Here is a 27,500-nt window from a genome sequence, read left to right on the forward strand (position 1 = left end):
TGAACGAACTGATCTTTTTAACTTTTCCCTTTTATAATGTTTAGTTGTTTTTTTATTTACCTTCCCGGAAATGTTTTTATCTCTGAGCACTTTTTTTCCGACCTGTTTTAGAGAATTAATCTATATCAGAAGTAACTGTAATAAAATATCTGAAGCTGAATATAAAATTTAGGCCACTGGCCAAGCACTGGGACCTATGAGGTCACTCAACACTGAAAATTATGTTGAAACACTTGTAAAGATAGGGAGGAAAGTAAGATGGAAGAAAGAGAATATGAACGGAGGTATAGTAAAAGAAACGAAAGGGGTTGCAGCTAGGGGCCGAAGGGACGCTGCAAAGAACTGACGGCACAACCGCCCTACAGGGTAAAATATCTCTTCATTTCTTATTCATTTATATTCTAAAATAGCTGTTTATTCTCTCCACTGTCTCCCACTTCCTCGTTCTAAGAATTACGTTCTAATTTTGAATCTATCTCACTACGTCCTGAACAAAGACGACATTCTCTCTCTCTCTCTCTCTCTCTCTCTCTCTCTCTCTCTCTCTCTCTCTCTCTCTCTCTCTCTCTCACTTACAGGACTTGTAAGTCCTGTAAGTCCTCTCTCTCTCTTGTGAGAGAACTTCCCGAAAAATGACGAGAATTCTGTCTGCCTGCCTCTCATGTGCGAACTTCCTGAAAAATGACTGTCTGTCTCTCTCTCATATAGTCTCTCCCCATCTCATTTCAGTAAAGAACCCAGAAAGTTCATCAAATTCTCTCTTTCCTCCCTACGTCGTTATTACCATACCCCTTTCCCTTTCCCTTCCTCCTCGTAAGGGGAAAACAGAGAGAGAGAGAGAGAGAGAGAGAGAGAGAGAGAGAGAGAGAGAGACTTTCACAGATAAGTCCAACTTTAACCCAATTCTTATCATTCCGTAATGAAGCTGTCCCCAATATCCTGTGTCTTCTGGTCCTTTGCCTACTGAGGGGAGGGGGACAGGGGGTAAGGAGAGGGGGATGTGGAAGGGGGAGGGAAAGGGGGATGGGGTCGTTCTGTCACCTAAAACCTCTCATGAGTTCCTGACGTTAATGTGGCAAAGGGGAGTTTTAAATGAATGGATGGAAATTTGCACATACTACTAATAATAATACTACTATTACTACTGCTACTGCTACTACTAGTACTACTACTACTACTGATAATAATAATATACAAATCAAAATGATAAGTGACTGTCATCTCTGTACCACCCCCAAAATGCAAAGGGTCGAATCCCGCCAGGGTATTGCACTTAACATACATATTTTTGGGGTTAAGGTATCCTCAATGAAAAATTTTAATTCTATATTAAGGGGTATTTTTGGCTTAATATTTAATATTTAAGAACACACACATATATATACATATATATATATGTGTATATATATATATATATATATATATATATATATATATATATATATATATATATATATATATATATATATATATATATATATATATATATTATATATATCTCTCTCCGGAACCATTCCTAAAATTTACAAAGCGAATTAAACTAGTCATTAATAAAACTCAAGTCACCCTTTTATGCCATACGGGCACTTCAAAGTGACCCATTTTGAACTCAGTAACTAGATTGGTGACGACGCTGCATTTCTTTCTCTTGAAATGACCCAGCAAGATTTAGTCTACTTTTCCTTTCAGTAGTATCCTTTTGACCTCAAAGGATTTCGGGGCACCGGGGGTGAAGGACTTTTGCCGGTATCCTTTGAACGGGAAGGAGTAGAGCGCTTTGAATCAGAAATGAAATAGGGCCGCGAGGGACCTAAAGTGATGTCAATTTATGGTCTTTATGGTCAGAGACCCAAAGTGATGTCAATTTATGGTCAAAGACCTCAAGTGATGTCAATTTATGGTCTTCATGGTCAGACCTAAAGTGATGTCAGATTTAATGGTCAGAGATGATGTCAATTTATGGTCAGAGACCTCAAGTGATGTCAATTTATGGTCTTCATGGTCAGACCTAAAGTGATGTCAATTTATGGTCAGAGACCTCAAGTGATGTCAATTTATGGTCAGAGACCTCAAGTGATGTCAATTTATGGTCAGAGACCTCAAGTGATGTCAATTTATGGTCAGAGACCTCAAGTGATGTCAATTTATGGTCTTCATGGTCAGACCTGAAGTGATGTCAATTTATGGTTAGAGACCTCAGTGATGTCAATTTATGGTCTGAGATCTAAAATGATGTCAATTTATGGTCAGAGATCTCAAGTGATGTCAATTTATGGTCTTTATGGTCAGAGACCTAAAGTGATATTGATTTATGGTCAGAGACGTAAAGCGGTGTCAATTTACGGTAAGAGACCTCAAGTGATGTATATTTATTGTCAGGAAATTGTGATATAGAAGAGTACATGACAACTATGGCTAGGCCAAGAATTATTGCTCATGGTGTGCGAGTAAGTTGTGGTGTTTAACAAATCTCTCCTGTACCGGGCACTTTCTTAGAGATCACATGCAAAGATACTTATGTCATAAAGATGACCAAAGAAAGGTAAATATTTATGTTTAGGGAATTACATCATATACAGAGCTATGAATAGATATATTTAAATATACATATAGCATCGATACATAAAGAAACATAAACACTCATGTCTAGAAAATTATCAATTTGCTCAGAAACATCTTTAAAAGAACTTCTTAACGGGAACTTAAGAAAAATTAACATTTATGGACCGAAAATTGCAGATCAGACTATTCAACGTAGCGATACAAGCATGCTTTTAATGACAACCACAAAGATGATAATCTGAAAACAAAATGCAAACATGTTATTTAATTCTATTTAACCCATAATGAAATTACCAAAACATAAACTGACAATCAACAACACCTAAAAATTGAACTTCTTGGTTGTGGTGCTGAACAACATAACGGTTCCAGCGCCAGTTCATTAAACCAAACATTCATAAACCATAAACCAATCAATCGATCAATTCTTGGTTCAATTAACACAATGACATATCACAGTAAACACACACGCACCCCACCCACACACTCAACTCACAAACACACAAACACACACACACTCACACAGAGACAAATGAAGGATAAGGGTCCTTGTACCCTAAATAACTCGAGCACCTCCGTAGGGTGCGCCTATTCCCCAAGGAAACAATAAGTCAAAGGCCATTGATAACTGGAAATTGCCTTGAAGCCGGAGAGAAGACGACACGTGTATCCCAGGAAGGGTTTATATTGCCTTTTGGTCTAAAAAAGGCCGCAGCTGACGAAAGCAATACATCTAGATTCTCGGAAATTCTAAACAGAGTCTCTTTCACTCTCTGATTGTCTTCTGATTAAGTGGTCGGGACAGGTAGGTTTCGCGATTCGTTCCTTGTCAGGATGGGAGGCGTAGGTGGGAACCTGATGTAAACTTACATGCTTCTTGGCTATTGAGATTTCCGATTCAATACAGCTCATTTCATAACCAATCAACAATTATGTCAGTAATAAACAGCCCTAAAATCATTGCATAACGATGCTACTGAGATTTCCGATTCAATACAATTCATTTCATAAATTAATAATTATGTTAATACTAAATAGCTTATTCAGTTCAAATAGCCTATTGAGATTTCTGATTAAAGACGATTCCTTTCATAACAAATCATTAATTATGTCAATAATAAACAGTCTATTCAGTTCAAATTATTGCATAACAAGAATAGTCACCGTTACCATGGTCGAAATGAGCCCTCCTATTTTGGCAAACCATTTCCCAATTTATTTAACAAGCAATAAATGTGAGCAAATGCAAAACAAGACATCTTGCAATAAATTAAAAACACAGAAAATCGTGTAAAATCGCAATGTGATTGACTTCGTTACCAAAAAGTTATTCACAAGATGGTTTCAAGAATAAGCAACATCTTTCCACCACTTCAAAGCAAAAGTTACTTTATCTCATTTTTTGGCAACTTTGAGAGGGAAAGAACCCAATGAGACTGAAGTATGGTATTAAATGATCGATTAGCCTCGCTGACTTCTGTTGTTTTCTAAATTTCGTGTTGCTTTTATCTATAGTCAACGCGATTTAAGAATGTCACTCAGCCACGCCCACATCCTCCCTAAACCACCCCGCCACCCAACCTAACCCCCTTCCCTCTTTCACAATATTACTCATACGACTGGCAGCGCTGTCCTTATCGTGAGCCGGACTCCTCTACCCATCTCCAGGTTGGTGGAGGGTGGGGGTTTCTTCCCTCTAGGGTCTGCTACTCCTCCCTGGGATGAGCTAGTTGCACAGAGAGAGAGAGAGAGAGAGAGAGAGAGAGAGAGAGAGAGAGAGAGAGAGAGAGAGAGAGAATTGCTATATGTGTTGTCGTGAAGAGGAAACTCTCAAAAGTAAATTGACAGAACAGTTGTACTAAAATAAGTATCAATTTACAGGTTCTAGAGCCTCCTTTAGATATTGAATGAACGACCTTTCGATATTATCAGTGTCGTACCCAAGCAGCAACTGATATCGTTGGAGAGTTGCATAGCCAAGCAGCAACTGATATCGTCGGAGAGTGCGGTACGATAATGTCATGCATTATCTACGGTGCCAGAGGAAGGGGGTGTGGCCGAGTGAGATTTTTAAAATGCGTCGACTATATTTCCAGGAGAAATCAAAGATTCAAATAAATCGAAACCAACAAGAAAAGGTTATGACATTAAAGTATTACAGATTTATCGTACCTTTTAATACCTTCAGAAGATGAGAGCATATCAAATACTGATTCATTTGGTAACTGTTAAAACATTTACCAACTGTTCTCCATACTACTGTGCAATACGAACACCGTCCTCAGGCCTCGTAGTTCTCTCTCTCTCTCTCTCTCTCTCTCTCTCTCTCTCTCTTCCCTCTCTCTCTCTTTTCCCCTCCTCTTTCTTCTCCCTTTCTTTCTCTCTCTCTCTCTCTCTCTTTCCTCTCTCTTTCCTTCCTCTCTTTTCTTTTCCTCTCCTCCCCTTTCTCTCCTCCTCTTTCATTTCTCTCTTCTTCTCTCTTCTCTCTCTCTCTCTCTCTCTCTCTCTCTCTCTTTGTTTCTGCTTTCAATACCGTAGTCATTGTTCCCTAGATTATACGATCTATAAACTCAGTCCTCTCGGAAGGCCACGTAACCCTTGACGAGTTCATCTAGCAGATACCTGTGTGACGCAATCTGAGTTTGTTTCTTTTATTTTTCTTCTTGGTTACGTTACGCTCGTTTTAAATATATCACGGACGACAGTTTTATGTGGCAAATATATGATGAATTGATATATTGGGAATTCGAATTTATTTTCTATATATGTGACGCAATTTGAGTTTGTTTCTTTTATTTTCTTTCCCAGTTATGTTTCGATTGTTTTAAACATGTCAAGGAAGGCATGTTTATGTGGTAAATTTGCAATGAATTTATATATAAGTAATTTGAGTTTATTTGATATCTGTGACGCAAACTGAGTTTGTTTCCTTTGTTTTTGTCCTTAGTTATTTAACGCTTTTTACATATCAGGGAAAGCAGGTTTTGCGGCAAATTTACAATGAATTAATATATAAATTATTTTACGCCAAATTTATAATGAACTGATATATAAATTATAATTTTATAATGAACTGATATATAAACGTATAATAAACTGATATATAAATTATAAATTTATAATGAATTGATATATAAATTATTTTACGCTTAATTTAAACATGTCAGAAAAGCAGGTTTATGTGACCAAATTATAATGAATAGATACATAATTTGAGTTTGTTTTTATTTTGTCCTAAGTTAAATTACGCTTACTTTAAACATATCACGGAAAGTAGGTTCACGTGGCAAATGCGCACCAACTGAAGAATAAGCAATTAATAAATACCCCCGTAAGGGCAGTGCCTTCAGTGCACCTCACGTGGTGCAATGTAGGTATTACTTAAGGTTCTTTGCAGCGTGCCTTCGGCCCTAGCTGCAACCCCTTTTGTTCCTTTTACTGTATCTCCTTTCATATTCTCTTTCTTCCATCTTACTCTCCACCCTCTCCTAACAACTGATTCATAGTGCAACTGCTTTGAGGTTTTCCTCCTGCTACAACTTTCATACCCTCTTACTATCAATTTCCGTTTCAGTGCCGAATGACCTCATAGTTCCCAGTACATGGCCTTTGGCCTAAATCAATATTCAATTCCATTCAACCAATTATGCGGTAGTATCAATGTTCAAACGTAATATTCCCTACTCTAAATCACTGAGTATCAATCTCTGAATCAGAGCGTGTGTATTAAGACAGGGATTTGCTGTCAAGCTCCCTTATTTGCATATACATACCTAAGAGGTAAACTAGTAGTATATACATATGTACACGTGCATGGTCTACACATACACAAGAAAAATCTTCTCATGCCTCTCAGCTGCGACACATGAGAAAAATCTTCCCTAAAACTTTCTTTCAAAACAGATACGTAAATAGTCTTCCCAAAAAATTCTCCCGGAAGCAAATTCCTGAGACGTATGTATACTAGTAGTTAGGTTAGGTAACATTAGGAACTTCAGAGTAATTTGGGTTTGGGGAACATTGTGAGATTATTTTCAAGAAAATTCTGTGGTTAGTTTTTAAGATAAGGCGTCCCGTTTTTTTTTTCAGGGAAAGGGCCCGGTACTCGGTTACGTCTCGGGAAAATGCCATGAAAATTCATCCTAAAGAATTTATTTCAGACATCTGAGAAAACGTTTCCCTAAAACGTTCCAGCCAAAACAGATGCAATCAAAATACATCCGAGAAACGTTCATATACTATAAGTTTACGACAACAGAAAAATAAAATATTTATACACAAAAATACCTCAAAGTAAAAAAAAAAAAGAAATTCCCCATAAAAATCTCCATTTTTAAAATTTCGAGAAAAACGTTCATGCCAAAACTGATGTAATCAAAACATTCCCAGAAACGTTCCCATAAAAAGCACAAGAAGCAAAATGTTTCTGAAAACATTTCAGACAAAGGATATGCAGGAAACTCTCACTAAAGCTACATTTTATATTTGATATTACACAATGTGACGAATTGATTACCTCGCCCAGCGATTTAAATATCTAACTCCCACGCCAGATCAGAGTAATATCACATCCCTGTATTAATAACAATGACGAAGAAATTAATCTCCACGACGAAGAAATTAATTTCCAAGAGGAGCACGGCCGACACACATCTGCGTTCCGAATGACTTTATGTACTGAATCAATCTGCTTTAATCTGCAATATACTATGCACGGAGAGAGAGAGAGAGAGAGAGAGAGAGAGAGAGAGAGAGAGAGAGAGAGAGAGAGAGAGAGATGGCATGTATTAGTAGAACCACTTCCAATAGGAAGACAGGCAAGAGGGTAAGGGGTGTGTGGAGAGAGAGAGAGAGAGAGAGAGAGAGAGAGAGAGAGAGAGAGAGAGAGAGAGGATTGGGGGAGTTGGGGACGGTGGGGGGAAGGCTAGGGCCTGCTAGTGTCCGAAATGCTTCATAAGAGATAATATCAAGGCTCGGTCTCATGTCATGGATAAGAGATATCGAGGTTTGGTCTCATATGCCGGATTACAGGGAGAGGGGGGAGTCAGTGTATTATACACTTGCTTTCAAGTCTTGCATGTAAGTGTTAGTAATTGCCTTCTTTCAGGAATAATAACATATTTCTTCTCCTTATTAAATACGGTATTGTATGTTTTAGGAGCTCGCTTAGTAAGTTAATGGCTTTATGCTTTTTCTATATGTAGTTATATTAAATAATAATAATAATAATAATAATAATAATAATAATAATAATAATAATAATAATAATAATAATAATGCTTGTTCTATAAGAAAGTGCGTTAATAATAATAATAATAATAATAATAATAATAATAATAATAATAATAATAATCAACAGTTTTACGGTTACACCAATAATCTCCTTATAACCACTAAAAAAAACTTCGGAATTCTCTTCCTTCTTCTGTTTTCTCAGACAGTGAAACTTTTTAATGCTTAAAGAGGTATGTCTATCCCTTTATTCACAAATAGGCGCCATCTTTTTTTTCTTTCCATTAATTTCTCTTACTTTCACTAGACTAATGGTTTTTGGAAAGCCCCTCCCGGTGGCCTCTGCTTAAAAAGCAAAATATAGCTTTTAACATTACGTGTACTTAGATGGTAATCTTAGCATATTGTTTTTAAAAGTTGGCAAAAGATCCAGCACAACAAACGTTAATTAAAAACCATTACAGTGATTACAATTATTAAAAATCAAAATAAAAACGATCCATTTTTCACAACGAAGATTCACTCCTTCAGTGGGTAGCACCATCAGTGCACCTCGTAGGCACTGTGGGCATTGCTTAAGGTTCTTTGCAGCGTGCCTTTGGTCCCTAGCTGCAACCCCTTCCGTTTCTTTTACTGTACCTCCTTTCATATTCCTTTCTTCCAGCTTTCCACCTCTCCTAACAACTGATTCATCCTAACAGTTTTCCTTTTCACACCTATCAAACCATTTACTGTCAACTTCCGTTTCAGAGCTGAATGACCTCATAGGTCCTAAAGTTTGGCTTTTGGCCTAAATTCTATAGTCAATATTCAGTAACGAAGATTCATTTCAGAAGACGCGTCGAGCCTAAGCACGTAGAATAGGGACGGACCACCTTAGTTCTTTCTTACCAAGATGGTCTCGGTCACGCCACAATGGGAAACTAATGAGGCACTCTCAGACCAGAAATCTCGGACCGATTAATCACTTCGATTTAGCAGCTTACTGGCCAAATGCAGAACCCTCCTCGTCCCCACCTCGAAGGAGGGATGGGGGAGGGGTGAGTGGAAAACAGGAGTTATTTTAAATATATATATATATATATATATATATATATATATATATATATATATATATATATATATATACATACATAGAAATAATCAACACACAATCACGTGTGGAACAGAAATAAATTTCTGACTCACATCAGGATCGAATCCAGGTCCTTCAATTGATAGACTTGGTTCTGATCGATCCTATATATATATATATATATATATATGTATATATATATATATATATATATATATATATATATATATATATATATATATAATATGCAAGCATGTCAAAACGAAGAGGATGTTAAGGAAGAAACAGACAAAAGTGAAGAGGATGAACTGAAAGTATGGGGCAGACCCAACGACTTGAATTCCCGAAACTACTAAAGACATTTTAGAGACGATGCCGAAATGTAGCCGGTATAGGGACAACGATCTTAACATAAGTATTAAATGGAACCAAGTCCAAATTTGCAACATAAAGTTAACAAATAAACAATGGTACTAAAACCACATAAAATGAAGCATTGTACTCACCACCTGACGTGTAGCCTCGATATATCGGAACCTGGTCATCCCTCCCTGCAAAATAAAAATACAATATAGCTGATATGAAACAGCTGTTTAGGGATAACATAAACAAGTACCTATTTATTAATGTGGAGAATGAATAACAAATATAATGTAGCATATATTACACCAACAGCAAAGACTCATTTTCTTTTCATATGTACAGTAAAATATGGACAGTGAATTTACGTTGAAGATAAATATCCTTTAAATAACTCATGTCAGGCCTGTAACTGGTTATCGCTGTTTAAAGACTGATATCAGTAGGCAGAATTTTTGAAATTTTTTTATTTATGAAAAAATTAAACTGACAACAGGCCTGTAATATGCTATTATGATCAATCTTTAAAAAAAAACTTAACACGCAGGTTTTTTGAGTACTGTCTAATGTCTATAGTTTTACCCTATTTTTTTTTTTTTTTTGCATTTTAAAAAAATTTTCAGTCCAGATACGACTGAGAATCTCTTATTATTTTTTAAAAAAAAAACTTAACAAAAATCCTCCATAGCACATCAGCCTAACCATCAAACAACGCGAAGGTAAAAAAAAAAAAAAAAGAAAAACCTTGACCTTAAAAGCTTCCTCCCCCTCCATCTGTGGCGACCTCAAACGACCCAAATCACCGAGGCATATCGCCCCTTGACCTCTTTGCAACATCCTCGTGGCCAGAGGAATGGAGAGGGGAGGAGAGGGGAGGGAAGGGGGTTGGGGGGCGGTAAAGGGCGTCGCAATGAGCTTAACTCATCAAGTAGATCAGGTTATGGAGATGAAAAGGAGGCTTGTCACAAAAGGTGCTGATTGCACGAGTGTCCTCCTCCTCCGCGATCTCCTCCGCGTCCACAAAGAGCCGCCAGCGAGGTCTTTCTCGGATCTCCTCAATCTCCTCCTCCTCCTCCTCCTCCTCCTCCCCTTACCTCAACCTTTTCCCCACCACCCTCCTATTAGTACTAGTCCGACTCTGCATTTTCTATTCCGCCACTATTTCAAAATTTTTTCCCCTCAATACCCTGTTAAATGTCCTTCCCTACCTCCTCCTCCTCCCTACCCTCATCCGCCTCCTCCTCCCAACCCTCTCATCCTTTCTTCCTCCTCCTACCCATACCTCGACCTTTTCCCAACCAACCTCGTATGAGTACCAGTCTACCTTCGACTTTTCCCCTCTTCCCTATTTCAGAATTTTCCCCTCAGCAATGCCCTTGGGTATCCTCCTCCTCCTCTTCCTTCTCCTCATGCTCCTCCTCCTCTTACCTCAACCTTTTCCCCACTACCACCCTGCCAATACTACGACTGCTTTTGCCTTTTCCCTTCCTCCCTTATTTCAAAATATTTTCCCCTCAATACCCTGGGTACCTCCCTCCCACCATCCTCCTCCTCTCTATTACACACTTTCCCTTACCTCAACCTTTTCCCCACCACCCTCTTACTAGTACTAGTCTACCTACCCCATGTCCCTTCCTCGGCTGTTTCAAAATTTTTTCACCTCAATACCCCGGATAACTCCCTCCTCCACCCCTCCTCCTCCTACCTCATCCTCCTCCCTCTCCTCCTCCTCCTCCTCCTATCCTATTACACACTTTCTCTTACCTCATCTCCAACTTTTTTCCTTCACCTCCTCGGCTACATTCAACTCCACCCTCCTCCCCTCGTGTTCCAGAATTTCCCCTCTAATCCTTCCAGCCTCTCTCTCTCTCTCTCTCTCTCTCTCTCTCTCTCTCTCTCTCTCTCTCTCTCTCTCTCTCTCCACGGCTCATTACAGCGATCGAGATCTTTTCCCTTCATTTACCTTACAATTAATTTTTCTCATTATGAATCTTTTCTTTCCTTTTAGAGATTTCTTTTTTATTTTCCCCTTTCTCTTAGTTCCTCTTTTCCTTCGTCTTCCCCGCTTCCTGGCCACTCCACTTTTTTTCTTTTTCTGTTTTCACTGGTTCTTCCATCTTTTTCTTGCCTCCTTTTATACCACTTCATTTTTCACCTCATCTCCGCTTCACACAGCATCTTTCCTACACCCTCATCTTCACATCTTCTCCTCACTCATCTTTCCCCATCTTTCGTGCCTCTTGACTAAACCTTTGGATTACTGAAACATTCTTCCATATTCTTGAAGGGGAGAGAGAGAGAGAGAGAGAGAGAGAGAGAGAGAGAGAGAGAGAGAGAGAGAGAGAGTGAATGTAAGCATTGGACTAGTTGGTAGTATAATTAAAATGTGCTCGAATGAGTCTCAAAGACGAGAATGAGATTTCACTCCGTCAAGATTTTCACATGCGGAATTCTCTCTCTCTCTCTCTCTCTCTCTCTTTATCTGTCTTCTCCTCTCTAGCTTAATGGAGACACAGTCAAAACAACTAATCAGTAGATGGGATCATTATTAACACTAATTGTATCTGTTAATTCTTACAGAATGGTAGCTTATTGTACAAATATTCAAACAGTCTCCAATCAGTAGATGATGATTATTAATACTTTAATGATTATCGTTAATTACAAAATGAAAATGTGACTCATCTTATTACAAATATTTTATCCAGTAGACACCTAAATGGAGAAATGATGATGACGATGATGATGATGATTAAGATTATTATTCAGAAGATAGACACCTAAATAGAGAAATAATTTGATGACGATGATGATAATGATGAGGATGATGATAATGATATTGATGATGACGATTATGTATTATTATTATTATTAATATTATTAGTATTTTTGTTTGATGTTTTCGTTGCCTGACCTATACCATCATTTTGTGATGATTTAAACAAATAATATCTTTCATCTTTGGAAATTCAAGAATATTTTAATATTTCATATAAAACTGACCACGTATTTATATTTTCAGAAAATTATCAAACTGTTTTCCCTCTTGATTATCGATATTTTAACTATGACTATAAATGGATACCTGTTGATAATTTATATTACTCAAAGGCGAAGCAATTCTTGCCTGCTGCCTTATAAATTAACTGAGCATTTATTCCTGGAATGAAATTGCTACCCTCACGCCTACGCATCAAAATCTGGTGTTCGCTGGTGGTAACCCATCCACGCACTGACCAAACCAAAGTTGTTTCCATTCAGTTTTCGAAACACCCATCCAGGGACAGGCCAAACCAGAAGTTTTTGGCCTTCAATGATCGGAAGGCCAGCGCTGCAGTGTGGATGCTACTTTATAATTCACTGAATATTTTAAATTTGGTAAGAGGCAAATAAGATCTATTTTCAGCTCCTTGAAGAGTCGTTTTCCATTCGATCAATCAATGGCTTTGCATAACCCTCCGTTCAAGATATCATAAGGAATAATTCATAAGGAACAAGAGATATCTAGAGTTATACGATTCATATTTAGATCCGCGGTTATCTATAGCAAGAGACTAGACAAGCTGCGATGACATATTTTTTAACCATTTGCATATTGGTTTCCAATGTTTACGTTGTGGCAGTTACGTAAACAAGAAGGGAAAAAGTATAAAATGATTAATGGACGATTTTTCAACCGTTACCTGCGACATCAGTCACCGAAGGAGAAATATTACATTAAAATATTTAACGTTCTTTGCCCGGTTTCCCGCCGCGTTTCGTTTCACCGACCTTAAAAAAAAAAGGTCACGAAACTGAGTCACTGAACCGGATCTAACGACAAACTACTGCTGGACAAAGGAACAAAGTAAAAGCGAAAGGTGAAACAAACGACACAGAAGAACAAAAACAAAAACATACTAAACGGATTAATCACAAGACTATCCTTCCCCGAAAAGTGTTAAAAGGGAAATGGGAGACAGAGACAGAGACAGAGAGTAAGTAAAAAAAAAAAAAGGGGGCGCCATCTTGAATAAAACATGTTGATCAAACACCCGCAGACGTTTTCTTGTTTTCCGTGACGGGGACGAGATGAACGCCACCCTTTGATCTGTCAATCTCCCGCCTCCGGGGCCAATACTTGATGTGAACTTTCAAACGACGGGAGGTGAGAGAGAGAGAGAGAGAGAGAGAGAGAGAGAGGAGAGAGAGAGAGAGTGAGAGAGGGGGAAGGGATAAATTCTTACAAATTGATTGAGATGACTGAAATGAGAAAAATATGGAAAATCTTGCATTGGTAATTTAAAGGAGAGAGAGAGAGAGAGAGAGAGAGAGAGAGAGAGAGAGAGAGAGAGAGAGAGAGAGAGAGACTTCCTGTAATTCAATGGAATAAATGACGTTAGTAAAACTCAATACTGAGTACATAAAGAGAGAGAGAGAGAGAGAGAGAGAGAGAGAGAGAGAGAGAGAGATAACAGCTGACATAGAAAAAGTAAACAAAGCAAAAACAGAGCGAAACAAGAACATGGGAAACCGAGAAAAAAAAACATTCAGTAAGAAACCGAATAAAAACGATTTGAAAAAAAAAATCGAACCTATTTCCACAGGGGGAGAAAAATGCCACAAAAGTTCGAAAGTATGGAAAGTATCGAAAGTTTCAAAAGTATTAAAAGCCTGGATGGTGGTGGGGGTGGGGTGGTGGGAGGAGAATATATTTTCGGAATCTTCACTATTACAGATTTGAAAAATTTTAAAATAAAGAGAGACGAAGAAAAGGACGACGAGAGGGTTAGGAATAACTGTGAGGAAACATAAGGCCGATTAGCGAAAGGGAACAGAGAAATTACGATTTATGACAATATATGAATATCTAATGGGAAGCAGAAATAAGAGGAGGAGGAGGAGGAGGAGGAGGAGGATGGGAGGAGGAAAAGGATGTGGAGGAGGAAAAGGAAGAGGGGAAAGGAGGATGGGAGGAGGAGGAAGAAGATGGGAGGAGGAGGAGGAGGAGAGGAGGAGGAGGAGGAGGAGAGAAGGTGAGGAGGAGGAGGAGGAGGAGGAAGGGAGGAGGAGGAGGAGGAGGAGGAAGAAGGAGGAGGAGGAGGAGGAGGAGGAGGAGGAGGGGGGAGGGAGGGAGGAGGGAGAAGAGGATGGGAAGAGGAAGAGGGAAAGGAGGATGGGGAGGAGGAGGAGGGAGGGGAGAAGGAGGAGCAGGAGTGGAGGAGAGGAGGAGGAGGAGGAGGAGGAGGATGGGGAGGAGGAGGAGGAGGGGAGGAGGAGGAGAGGAGGATGGGAGGAGGATGAGGAGGGGGAGGAGGAGGAGGAAGGAGGAGGGAGGAGGAGGAGGAGGAGGAGGAGGGGAGGGAGGAGGATGGGAGGAGAGGAGAAGAGGAAGAGGAAGAGGGGAAAGGAGGATGGGAGGGGGAGGAGGAGGGGAGGAGGAGGATGGTAGGAGGATGAGGGGAGGAGGAGGAAGAGGGGCAGGATGGGAGGATGGGAGGAGGAGGGGAGAGGCAGGATGGGGGAGGAGGAGGAGGAGGGGGGAAGAAGGTAGGAAGATGGGAGGAGGAGGAGCGGGAGGGGCCAAATGAGAAGGAAAAGAGACAAGCTAAATAAATAAAACGGAAAAATGACAAAACCAAAATTTACATAAAAAAAAATTGTTCTTATTTCAAGTAAAGCAAAAAACGACATCAGATTCACAATAAGCGAACACGAAGAGGGAAACAGAGATGAAAAAGTAGACAAAAAAGGAAAAAAAAGAAAAAAACGTCACTTATGTATCAAGCGAAGCGGAAAAGAATTTTCATCGCCTGTCGAAGGCGCAGCCGAAGTCCCCCCGACTTCCTGAAGTTTAAATCACTTACATAATAAATTCGACCGAGGCAGGGAGAGAGGAAGAGAGAACACTTGTTGACTTCCTCCTCGAACCAAGCGTCTTGATTTGAGTAATAGCATGAATACATCGAGAGAGAAGAGAGAGAGAGAGAGAGAGAGAGAGAGAGAGAGAGAGAGAGAGAGAGAGGTTGTTAGGTAAATACACAGTGAATTAAACTATTGAAAACTGAGAGAAACCAGAGGATGAGAGAGAGAGAGAGAGAGAGAGAGAGAGAGGAGAGAGAGAGAGAGAGAGAGAGAGACTAAGGCAGCTTAATGAGACACAGAAAAACAATAGAGAGAGAGAGAGAGAGAGAGAGAGAGAGAGAGAGAGAGAGAGAGAGAGAGAGAGAGAGAGGATAAAAAATACGCATAGTGAAATTAAACCATGGTAAAACTGAGCGAAACTAGACAATGAGAGAGAGAGAGAGAGAGAGAGAGAGAGAGAGAGAGAGAGAGAGTTGGAAAAATGGAAATAAAAGTTCTCTTTTGGTTCGATTTTTGTGCTTCTCGTCTATCTTTCTCTCTTCAAAGCTCCTGAGTAATTATTGATCAGCTATCTCTCTCTCTCTCTCTCGCCACTTAAACTTATTAATATTTTTTTTTAAACTTTTCAATTAATTCAATCTCTTATATTTGTATAATTTCAGTCAGGTTCACAAAATCTCTCTCTCTCTCTCTCTCTCTCTCTCTCTCTCTCTCTCTCTCTCTCTCTCTCTCCTTCAACTTACTAATTCAGTCTCTTATATTTTTATCATTTCAATCAGCTTCTAAGAATCTCTCTCTCTCTCTCTTGTGATGAAGATCTCTACAAAAGAACCTAAATAAAATATATAAATGGGCAGAGATAAATAGGATGGTATTTAACTCTGATAAATTTTCAATGAACTATGGTGATAAAGTAGGAATGCTATATGCATATAAAGGACCTAATAATCAATCAGTTAAAGACCTTGGTGTGATGTTGAATGGGAATATGTTATGCAATGATCAAATCTTAATTCTATTGTGAAATCAAGCAACAAAAATGGGAATGTTGTTCAGCACTTCAACTTACTAAAACGTACGTACGCTAGTCACTTTATGCAATTTTTACTACCAAGGATTTCAAGTGTACAAGGTCATTACAACTTCAAGAATCAATTCTTAAATTTATATAGTCTTGAAAAAGGAGAAGAACGCTCTCTAGAAACTACCAATATCTCTAAAATTATACTTTAACTTCACAGGACGTTAATCCACCATTATAATCAGCGTCTATTCAATGCGCTACCAGCTCATCTGAGACATAACAGGAACAGGCGCATTTGTTTATAAGCTCGACAAATTCAGATGCATCCCAGTCAGCAGTCCAAAATATACGGAAGATGCGTTTCTAAATCATTTATCAATTGTAAGATTCTCTCTCTCTCTGCTTTCTTCCTTATTCAATCTCTTATATTTGTATAATTTCGGTCAGCTTCTAAATATTTATCTCTCTCTCTCTCTCTCTCTGTCTCTCTCCCTCTCTCTCTCTCTCTCTACTTCAACTTACTAATTCAGTCTCTTATTTTTTCGCCTTTCAATGAGCTTCTAAGAATTTCTCTCTCTCTTTCTTCTACTTTCTCAACTACTAACCAGTCTCTTATTTTTTTGTCATGTCAGTGAGCTAAGAATTCTCTCTCTCTCTCTCTCTCTTCTCTCTCTCTCTCTCTCTCTCGCAAATTTGCCTCTTCCTGTTTCGATTCGATGAAAATCTAATTATCCCCAATAAAAGCGGTTTACCTAGAAACAGCTCCATCGAAAAAATCGTGATTAGTTAACGAGAAAGTTCCTCTCTGAAGTTTGGAAGTGATTTAATCCTGTTGGCTTCGCGGGTCTTATTTTGACCCGTGACCGCTCAAACAAGACTTCTAAAGTAGGTTGGTAGTTTTAATGAATTTTTTTTTATCTTACCTAGCAGTTACTAGTGGTCTTAAAGAGTACTTACGGAGAAAGTAAAAACCACACATGGTGGAACTAAGCTATGGAAAAACTGAGTGAAACGAGAGAGAGAGAGAGAGAGAGAGAGAGAGAGAGAGAGAGAGAGAGAGAGAGAGAGAGAGTAAAACTACATACATATTGAATTAAGCTATGGAAAAACAGTGAAACAAAGAGAGAGAGAGAGAGAGAGAGAGAGAGAGAGAGAGAGAGAGAGAGAGAGAGAGAGAGAGAAAGGAAGGACCATTGATATTCCTAGTTCTTTTCTTGGAATAGGAATTCCAAAAATGAAGTTTAAAAAATTAAGGTTAAATGGATTTGGTCGATATTCGCAGCAATGTTCTAAATACTATAAACTTATGAATATATTAAAATTCGAGTCTAGGTTTCTGTAGCGACTTCAGTAAACTAAAACAAATTCCTTTTAAATCTTTGAAATAAATAAATAATTACATATATATTATATATATTTATATCAAATTTTATATATATATATATTATATATAATATATATATATATATATATATATATATATATATATATATAATATATATATATACATATATATATAATATATATAAATACATATATATATATATATATATATATATATATATATATATATACATATATATATATATATATCATTTCCATTCCATACTTCAATACAATATTAAAAAATACTAAAAATTGACAATATATTAAATAACTGAAAATCATAAACACGTCCTAAATACTTTGACGTACACTCAAGCCATAACCTGAGCACAGACAGTATACTACGAACAAGTCAACTTTAAAACTCATTTTTTATTATTTCTATTTTTCCTCCCATTTGACTTCCGACCTTCCCCTGTGACCCTGACCCGGGGTGAAATTGATCTTAATGACTTTTTAACCAAGAGTGACTTTTTAACGAGGCCAGTGACGGCCGAGTTCGCACCTGTTGTCATCATTTTTGAAGTGGCTCTTGATTTCTCCGAGGGAGGGGGGTGCGAAGGGGGAGGGATGGAGGAGGGGAAAACGAGCCTAAAAATATCGGGAGAGACTTGGAGAGGAAGGGGAGCGTTCTCTTGAAATGTCTTGCGGTTGTTGTTTATAAATATCTCAATACTTTTTTGCGTGACTTGATTTTTGAATGGAATTGAATACAGAATTTAGGCCAAAGGCCAAGCACTGGGACCAATGAGGTCATTCAGCGCTGAAACGGAAATTGATAGTAAGAAGGTTTAAAAGGTGCAACAGGAAGAAAACCTTGCAATTTGCACTATGAATCAATTGTTAGGAGAGGGTGGAAAGTAAGATGGAAGAAAGAGAATATGAAAAGAGGTACAGTAAATGGAACGAACGGGGTTGCAGCTAGGGGTCGAAGGCACGCTGCAAAGAACCTTAAGTAATGCCTACAGTGCACCGTATGAGGTGCACTGACGGCACTACCGCCCTACGGGAACTGTAATTTTTGCCTGAAAATAACAACAGAAAACTGAAAAAAATACCATTATCTTACAATGATTCTTTAAAATGAATTATAATCTTAAATAATTCTAGGAGTAATAATTATTTTGAAGTGATAATGATTATTTTGAAGTGACTTGATTTCTTTAAAGGGGACTCGGGCCTAAAAATATCCGGAGAAACCTGAAGTGGAAAGGATTGTTTCTCTTCAAGCGTCTCGCGGTTGGAGTGAGTTTTATAAATATCTTAATATATGTCCTTATGTATATCTTGATTTTCGTCTCACAATAACAAGAGAAAATTTAAAAAGAAAGAGCACCACATGTAAATGATTCTTCAAAATGAACTGTAGTTTTCAATACTGCCAGGAATAATAATTATTTTGAAGTGACTTGATTCCTCTAAAGAGGAAGCGTGCCCAAAAATAACTGGCGAGACTTGAAGAGGAAAAGAGTTTTTCTGTAAATGTCTTGAGCCTCAGCATGATATTAATCCTTATTTTAATAGATGTTGAATAGATTCTTCTGCTTAAAAATAAGGAGAGAAATTTGAAAAGAAAATAACACTCTCTCTAAATGAATTGTAATTTTCAATGCTGCTATAAAATTATTGGCAGATTTAATAATTTTTTTCGAGAGACTTGAAAAGGGGGTATTATTTTCTTGACATAATTCATCAGTCTTCAATGTAATTTTGGATAATGAAAGCAGAGAAAAATTTTTTTAATTATTTGTGACATGCATGATTTTTCGGGAGGGGAAACGCGCTTGAAAAGTTGAAAACACTGTTGGAAAAAGAGTCTGAAAAATGATTGAAAATTTTCAATAATCCTGACATAATGAACTGAAAAGAAACTTACATAAAAAATAAACATTGACGAACCGTTGTTTTTAATTCAATGTTTTTTCATGCATCAGAATTCATTGTGATTTTAACAGTCATATCCAGCAAAGTAGAGAGAGAGAGAGAGAGAGAGAGAGACAGAGAGAGAGAGAGGTAGTGATTGGCGTTTTGTAAATCAGACTGAGGAGAGACAGGCTATCCTGCTGGTGCAGTGATTCGTCTATTGTAAATCAGATATCAGAAGCGTGAGAGAGAGAGAGAGAGAGAGAGAGAGAGAGAGACATCTGCCCTTCGAGACGATTAAAGGAAAAATGGAAGAATCAGAGCGGGAAAGTAAACATCAGGCCTTACGGAGGCAAACATAATCAAGACTTCACGTGAAAGTTTTCCTGCAGGAAAATAAGGAAGGAAACTGCCTCTCCGCCCCCCCCCCTCTTCCTCCTTTAACAACAAAATCTAACACTCATCACTTCCGAGGATCATCGGCATATCATTCTTCCGTCGGAAGACTGGTTGATTTCCAAATATGACCTAAGGTTAGAACACCATTTATTAAGTTAGATTTCTACATAAAGAGCCTCTTAATATTGGTGGGGCTATTTGTCTCGAAGTGTCTTATTCTAAGTCTGTCTTAATACTTCCAAAATCCCTAAATGCCACAATTAAATTACTGCTGCCCAAATATTTCTGAAACATTACACAATGTTACCAAAACATTACAATTATTACCAAGACGACCTGAGGTTAGAAATGCTGTTTGAGCCTCTATATTTTGGCGGGGTTATTTCTTTGTAAGGGGAGTATTCTAAGCCTGCCTAATAACGCCAAAACGCTTCGGAAAAATATCACAAGGTCACCAAAATATTATAGTTGCTGTTGGAATTGGACCAAACATACCTTACCTTAACCTAACATATCGCAGAGAACAGCTCAGCCTACCCTGGACCACTCTTTGCCGTTATAATTAGTGTGAGAATAACAACCGATCTGTCAATAATACGAATATTAAGATAGCCACGTCCCACATTTTTTATACTGCTATTTTCGTATAGTTACGAGTATTTCGTACCTAGAAAAATGATTAAGAAATGAAAATGCTTCTTGCAAAATACCAGCAGTTTTTGGGCCATTTTATCGGATTTAAGATGGCGATTCATTAAGCAAATGGGATTTGTTAAAGGTCTTTTGACAAAAAAGGAAGTTGTCCCAGCAGTTATCTCTCTCTCTCTCTCTCTCTCTCTCTTTCTCTCTCTCTCTCTCTCAATATATATATATTATATATATGTATGTATATATAGGCATTATAAATGTATATAGATAATTAATATATATATTATATATACATACATACATGTTATACATAGATACATATATATATATATATATATATATATATATATATATATATATATATATATATATATATATATATATATATATATATATACATACACACACACATATTCTCAAACAAAACAAGGCCATAGATTGCACACTGGAAACTTGAATCGCCAAACAAGGACATCATAAAAATAATGTTTACAATATAAAGCGCTAAGAACGACAACTACCATGAAGCCGACCAACAACAGCAAAAACAACAAAAACACCAACATCAACACAACAACCAACAGATAACAACGATTAACGATAACAACGGAAAGATAACTGCACTTCCTTTGTGAGGCCACGAGCGAATTATCCGCCAGATCGCCAAGTTTTGTAGAGCCTAGGTCAAGAGAGTTTGCTAAGTAGCATTAAAACTTTCCCAGTCTTCAATCTTTATAAGAAGGAATTCGTGAAAGCTTTTAGGCAAACATTGTCTTTTTCTCCAAGCTTTTAAGCAAGTGAGTTTATTTCTTCATTCAGTCAGTTTTTGTTATGTTTTCAAGATGACGGTTATTTAGGAATCGTTTCATTTATTATAAGTTTTTTAAATATAAAACTGTATATAAACAATAAATATTGTACAAAAATGATTCTGTTCATGACAGACGTCAAGAACATTCACGCTGTAATTGCTATCTAATAGGCATTCATAATTAAGACAAAATGTGTGTGTGTGTGAGAGAGAGAGAGAGAGAGAGAGAGAGAGAGAGAGAGAGAGAGAGAGAGGAGAGAGAGAGAGTCCTTATTGATATATAATTTACTGGGGATAAAGTCGGTAGTTATATGTATACAAGGACACTCATATCAACGCATTTTTAAAAATTTAAGTATATGCATACGAACCGTACCTGTAATGAGATATAGTTGGTGACTGCAAAAAAAAAAAAAAGAAAACTCATCCTCGTGAGTATACAATAATCGGAAAGTACTCTGACCTAAGGTTTATACAATATAGAATTGAACTGAATAAAATTTAGGCCAATGGTAACACTGGGACCTATGAGGTGTTAGCGCTGAAACGAAACAGACAGTAAAAGGTTTTAGCTGTAACAGGAGGAAAACCTCAAAGCAGTTGCACTATGTTAGGAGAGGGTGGAAAGTAAATGGAAGAAGGCGAATATGAAAGGAGGTACAGTAAAAGGAACGAAAGGGGTTGCAGCTAGGGGCCGAAGGCACACTGCAAAGAGCCTTAAGTAACGCCCACAGTGCACTGCATGAGATGCACTAACGGCGCTAGCCCCCCTACGGGGTTTATACACTATGAACTTGAAAATCCTTCTCAACAGATCCTACAGCCACTTCAGAAACAACAAAACATCTCGTCCCAAACGGGGTTGTTCAGGCAACCTTTGTTCAAGTTGGTTCCATTATGAGAAAAAAAAAAACCAAGGAACAATATCTGGTTCACTATACTGCCCAGGGTCCAGCCTCACTTCCAGGAACTGCCACAACGAAAGCCTAAGTTTGTTTACGTTTCTGTCAGCTGTTACCCCATTCTGACGTCTGAGAGCCTCTTGGGAGAGGTCCCCGTGGTACTGTTTGTTTCGGACAAATGAGGCGTCCTTGCCAGTTCTGCAAATGGGAATCGTCTCAAGCTGTGCCTGACTTTGGAGGACACTGACCTCGGCTACAGCTTCGAAATTACACGTTGCATGAGGCTTGAAACCTAAAATATTCAAAGCTCGAACAACCTATTTAGATTAATTATTGTTTTCAAAGCATAACACAAATGCCTAACTCATTGAATTATAATTGATAATTCATTTAGTTTAAGGAGTAAGTAAACTGTTTGCCTGAGATATGAGAAACCCATTCCTATTAAGCTTGAAGGCATGGGAATTTTTTAACTCTCCCTAGGCCTAAAGAGCATTGTGAATAGGCGAACAGTTCGTTCTTGGGGTCCCAAAGCCAGGGAGGAGATTCAAAACCCCCTTGGCTCATTCAGAGTTGGGGGATGACGTCACAATCAAAATTGGGGAGACAAAAATGGTGTGTGTGTGTGTGTGTGTGTGCGTTTGTGTAGTGGGACTGTACTTGAGAGATTAAACAAAAATGGGGGGGGAGAAAATGTGGTGCCATCAATACAAATTATATACTTACAATGTTATGTTTAAATACTATGAATTATAAGGCGTAAATATCTAAATGCTCTAGTGAAAAAAAAAACATGAGCGCGCGCGCGCATGAATACACACAGTATCTCTGAGACAAGAATGCATGTGAATCCCCTTACTAATTCTGACAACTCAGGTAAATGAAAAACGATTTGATTTGGGAGAAAAAAAATTAAAAGTGTATTTAACAAATTCTACAAATTTGTTAAGTACAATTTAACAAAATATATATATATATATATATATATATATATATATATATATATATATATATATATATATATGTAAATTATAAAAATTCAACGAAAAGATGTGCATTCTTAAAAAAAAAATAAGCCAAAACTCACGGAATTCACTTTCGGAAATTTACGGCTTAAACTCATTATAAAATTGCCTATCTGTAATCTTACGGATCAAAGTCATTATAAAATTCCATTTTAGCAATTTTACGGCTAAACTCCTTACAAAATTAATTTTCAGAATTTTACTGTTTAAGCTCATTACACTTTAGGGGATTTTATGGCTTAAACTTATTACAAAATTAATTTTCAGAATTTTACGGTTTAAACTCATTACACTTTACGGAATTTTACGGCTTAAACTCGTTGCAAAATTATTTTTCAGAATTTTACAGCTTAACTCACTAAAAAATTAATTTCCAGAATTATACGGCTTGAACTCATTACACTTGACGTAATTTTAAGGCTTAAATCATTACTATTACAAAATTAATTTTCAGAAGTTTACGGCTTAAACTCATTACACTTCACGGAATTTTACGGCTGAAACACATTATAAAACTCACTTTCCAGAATTTATAACAATGATGGGTCATCGTCAAATTTTGACTTACTGGTCCTGTCTTTTAATTCCAACAAAGGCTCGTCAGTACAACAAGATATAAAATATAAACTGAAAATCCATGAACTATATGAAATCTCTAAAATGTGGGTGTACACTGGCCAAAACTCACCAAAATACACGCGAGAGGAAACTAATATCCACCTCATTTCCTAGCCCCATGTGACCAGAAGCCCAGTCCGTTCCCTGCAAGATTCTCTAATGAGTTTTGGGAGATATGGGACAGTTATACAATTGCAGCGTGTCATTGTGCATGTATATATACATATATATATATATATATATATATATATATATATATATATATATATATATATATATACATATTTATATATACTGTATATATGCATATATACATACATATATATTTATATTATATATATATCTATATATATCTACATATATGTATATATGCATAAATATATGTATATGTGTGTATATATATACATCTATATATATGCATATGTATATATACATATCTAATGTATATCTATATATGTATATATATAGATATACATAAGAATATATATATTTATATATATACATATATACATATACATATGCATAAAAGATCAAGCTAAGAATAAGAGTACAGTCAAAATTTATTTAGGCATGACGCTTTAAAATTCTGGCATTATTTTGGAAATGAATTTATGAGTCCTCTGATAAAAATATTCACGGATTATCACCAATATTTTCTTTTGCTTTTCTTCATCTATTATTATTATTATTATTATTATTATTATTATTATTATTATTATTATTATTATTATTATTATTCATTTGATTAATAACAGATTTTATAAATAATCTGAAGATACCGATGAAAGAGAAAATACAAAGTCACACAGAGAGAGAGAGAGAGAGAGAGAGAGAGAGAGAGAGAGAGAGAGAGAGAGAGAGAGAGAGAGAGAGAAAACGCTTACAGACGCCAATGGACGACTTGCCAAAATCTTTTCAATATAAATCAATCGAAGACGAAGTCAGGAACAATATTTCACAAATACAAATAAATTAACAGTAAGCAACTGTTAATTTAACACAAACAATTCACTATTTGGCAACTAACCCAAAATGTCAGGATGGACATCACGGTGAGAGAGAAAAAAATAATCTTAAAGTATTTTTCCTCTTTATCATACCATTTTTTTCCTCAATTCCATTCCCCCACGGATTCCGCAATTTCCCCGCGTGAGGTTGCGACCCTTTACTGAATAATACATTAAACAGCGAATCGGGTCAACTGAGGTCATCGATTGACTGACGTAGGATACTGGAGGAAATTTGGCGATAAAACGTTTCATAAATTTTGTCCCCTAATTCAATACTGGGGAATGTCACTGAGGACCTAAGCAGTGATTTTGAGAGAGAGAGAGAGAGAGAGAGAGAGAGAGAGAGAGAGAGAGAGAGAGAGAGAGAGAGAGAGAGAGAATATAAACCAAAAAAATTAAAGTTATCCCTGGATTACCTAATTTAAAAGTATTACCTGAGAGAGAGAGAGAGAGAGAGAGAGAGAGAGAGAGAGAGAGAGAGAGAGAGAGAGAGAGAGAGAGAGAGAATATAAACCAAAAAATTAAAGTTATTCCTGGACTACCTCATTTAAAACTATTAGCCTTGAGAGAGAGAGAGAGAGAGAGAGAGAGAGAGAGAGAGAGAGAGAGAGAGAGAGAGAGAGAGAGAAGAGAGAATATAAAACCAAAAAATTGAAGTTCTTTCTGGATTGCCTATCAGTCTTGAGAGAGAGAGAGAGAGAGAGAGAGAGAGAGAGAGAGAGAGAGAGAGAGAGAGAGAGAGAGAGAGAGAGAGAGAGAGAGAGAGGTAAATATAATGGTAATTAAGCAAGCTTTACCCATGGGAGTATTAGGGGTTGGTTGTAGGAGTAGAAGGGTGGTAGGGTACAATTTAAAAAAAAACTCAATTAAAATCCTATTTTATGAATGAATGACTTTACAACTACCGTATTAACTTTTATATTTATGAATGACAATAAATTTACGAACTGACATCGAAACAGCTCTAGTTTACGCGACAGGGAACGTCAATTTTTGACGAATGTATGCAATTCTCACATTCCTTCTCCTTCCAGTTTTATGCCAATTTCCAGGGTGCCGCAATTTATCCAAGGAAGGGGTTAGGTCCTATTCTGAATTATACATCAAACTAGCAAACTGTAAGGCAGGTCAACTGAAGTCCCCTGTTTACAAACTGCGAGGCAGGTCAACTGAGGTCACCTGTTATAGCCAGACGTCAAGGTATTGAGGAAAGTTTTACCGAACAGAAATTTATACTATAGAAATAATTCGGATTATTATTATTATTATTAATTTTGAGTGTTCCCATATCGTCAAAAATGACTGTAATATACGAGATGGTCGAGACGCCACTTCCGGATATTTACACAAGGTACACCCATTAATTTGGCAAAATCCCAAAAATGGTATTTTGCCCAGTCTCTTGTCCTCGTTGTAGCCTACACTGTCCGCAAGTCACAGACGCTAGTGTCAACCACAATAATACGGAATTCTCTGTCTTCCTCCGTATTTCCTGGACCATCTAACCCACCACTTAAAAAATGGGTGTTTTGGCACTTCTTAAAAGTTTACCGGCTTCATTTGGACAGGCTTGTTCGTCTTGGGATCTTCACCATATAAAATAAAATATGTAACCAATCTCAAAAAAGGTCGTTTTTAACCAAAGGTTGCATTCCTGTCTCTCCCAAAACCTAGTACATGCAAAACACGCAACCCACCTTTGGTTAAATATTCGTGACAATTCACGCATCATTTTCTGCGGTATTCTGCTAACAGAAAAAACTGACACACGTGAACAATCAAACTGAATGAAAAAAACCTTGCCATGAAAAAAATGAACCCGAATGATGCCGACGACGACGGGGAAAAGGAAAAAAGTTATGAACGAAAAAACAATTACGGAAAGAAAAGTTACGGAGAAAAATTATCGAAAAAAGTCATGGGTAAAAATACAGAAAGAAAACACTTACGGAGAGAAAAGTTACGGAAAAAACTTATACACAAAAAAGTTAAAGAAAAAAATTAGAATAAAGTTACGTAGTAAAAGTTACAGAGAAAAAAAGTTAGGAAGAAAAAAGTTACGGAGGAAAAAATTTACGGAAAAAAAAGTTGCTAAGAAAAAGTTAAGATAGAAAAAAAGTTACGAAGAGAGAAACAAGTTACGGAGAAAAAAGTTACGGAGGAAAAAAGTTATGGCGAAAAATGTTACGGGGGGGAAGTTATGGAGAGAAAAGTTATGACGAAAAAATAAGTTATGGGGAAACAAGTTACGGAAAAAGTTTTAAGAAAAAAATGTGGAGAGCAGTTACGAAGAAAAAACAAGTTATGGAGAAACAAGTTACCGAGAAAAGTTAGGGAGAAAAAAGTTACGAGGAAAAAATGTAGAGAGAAAAGTTAGGAAGAAAAAAAAAGTTATGGAGAAACAAGTTACGGAGAAAAAATTTACGAAGAAAAATGTGGAGAGTAAAGTTACGAAGAAAAAATAAGTTATGGAGAAACAAGTTACCGAGAAAAAAAGTTTAGAAAAAAAGCTACGGGGAAAAATTATGGAGCAAAAAAGTTATGGGGCAAACAAAATTACGGAGCAAAAAAAAAAAAAAAAAAAAAAAAATACGGAGCAAAAAAAAAAAAAATTACGGAGCAAAAAACAAAAAAATTACTGAGCAAAAAAATTACGGAGAAAAAATACGGAGAAAGTTACGGAGAGAAAGAAAGTTACGGACCAAAGCCCCATGAACCAAATCCACTGGTAAACGCTGATA

The 27,500-nt window shown here is 37.1% G+C and overlaps 1 protein-coding gene and 1 long non-coding RNA gene across 2 annotated transcripts in view; one reads left to right on the forward strand and one right to left on the reverse strand.

The window, feature by feature from the left end:
* LOC136831662 (trace amine-associated receptor 1) overlaps positions 1–27,500 on the forward strand; it is a 255,956-nt gene that overhangs the window by 182,293 nt on the left and 46,163 nt on the right.
* LOC136831760 (uncharacterized) overlaps positions 1–27,500 on the reverse strand; it is a 176,648-nt gene that overhangs the window by 130,366 nt on the left and 18,782 nt on the right. Inside the window, exon 2 of the long non-coding RNA XR_010850971.1 lies at positions 9,376–9,420. This is a non-coding gene — a long non-coding RNA (uncharacterized lncRNA). The remainder of the gene's footprint in view (positions 1–9,375; positions 9,421–27,500) is intronic.

The sequence above is a fragment of the Macrobrachium rosenbergii genome, chromosome 1 (genome assembly GCF_040412425.1).
Source record: "Macrobrachium rosenbergii isolate ZJJX-2024 chromosome 1, ASM4041242v1, whole genome shotgun sequence".
NCBI lineage: Eukaryota > Metazoa > Arthropoda > Malacostraca > Decapoda > Palaemonidae > Macrobrachium > Macrobrachium rosenbergii.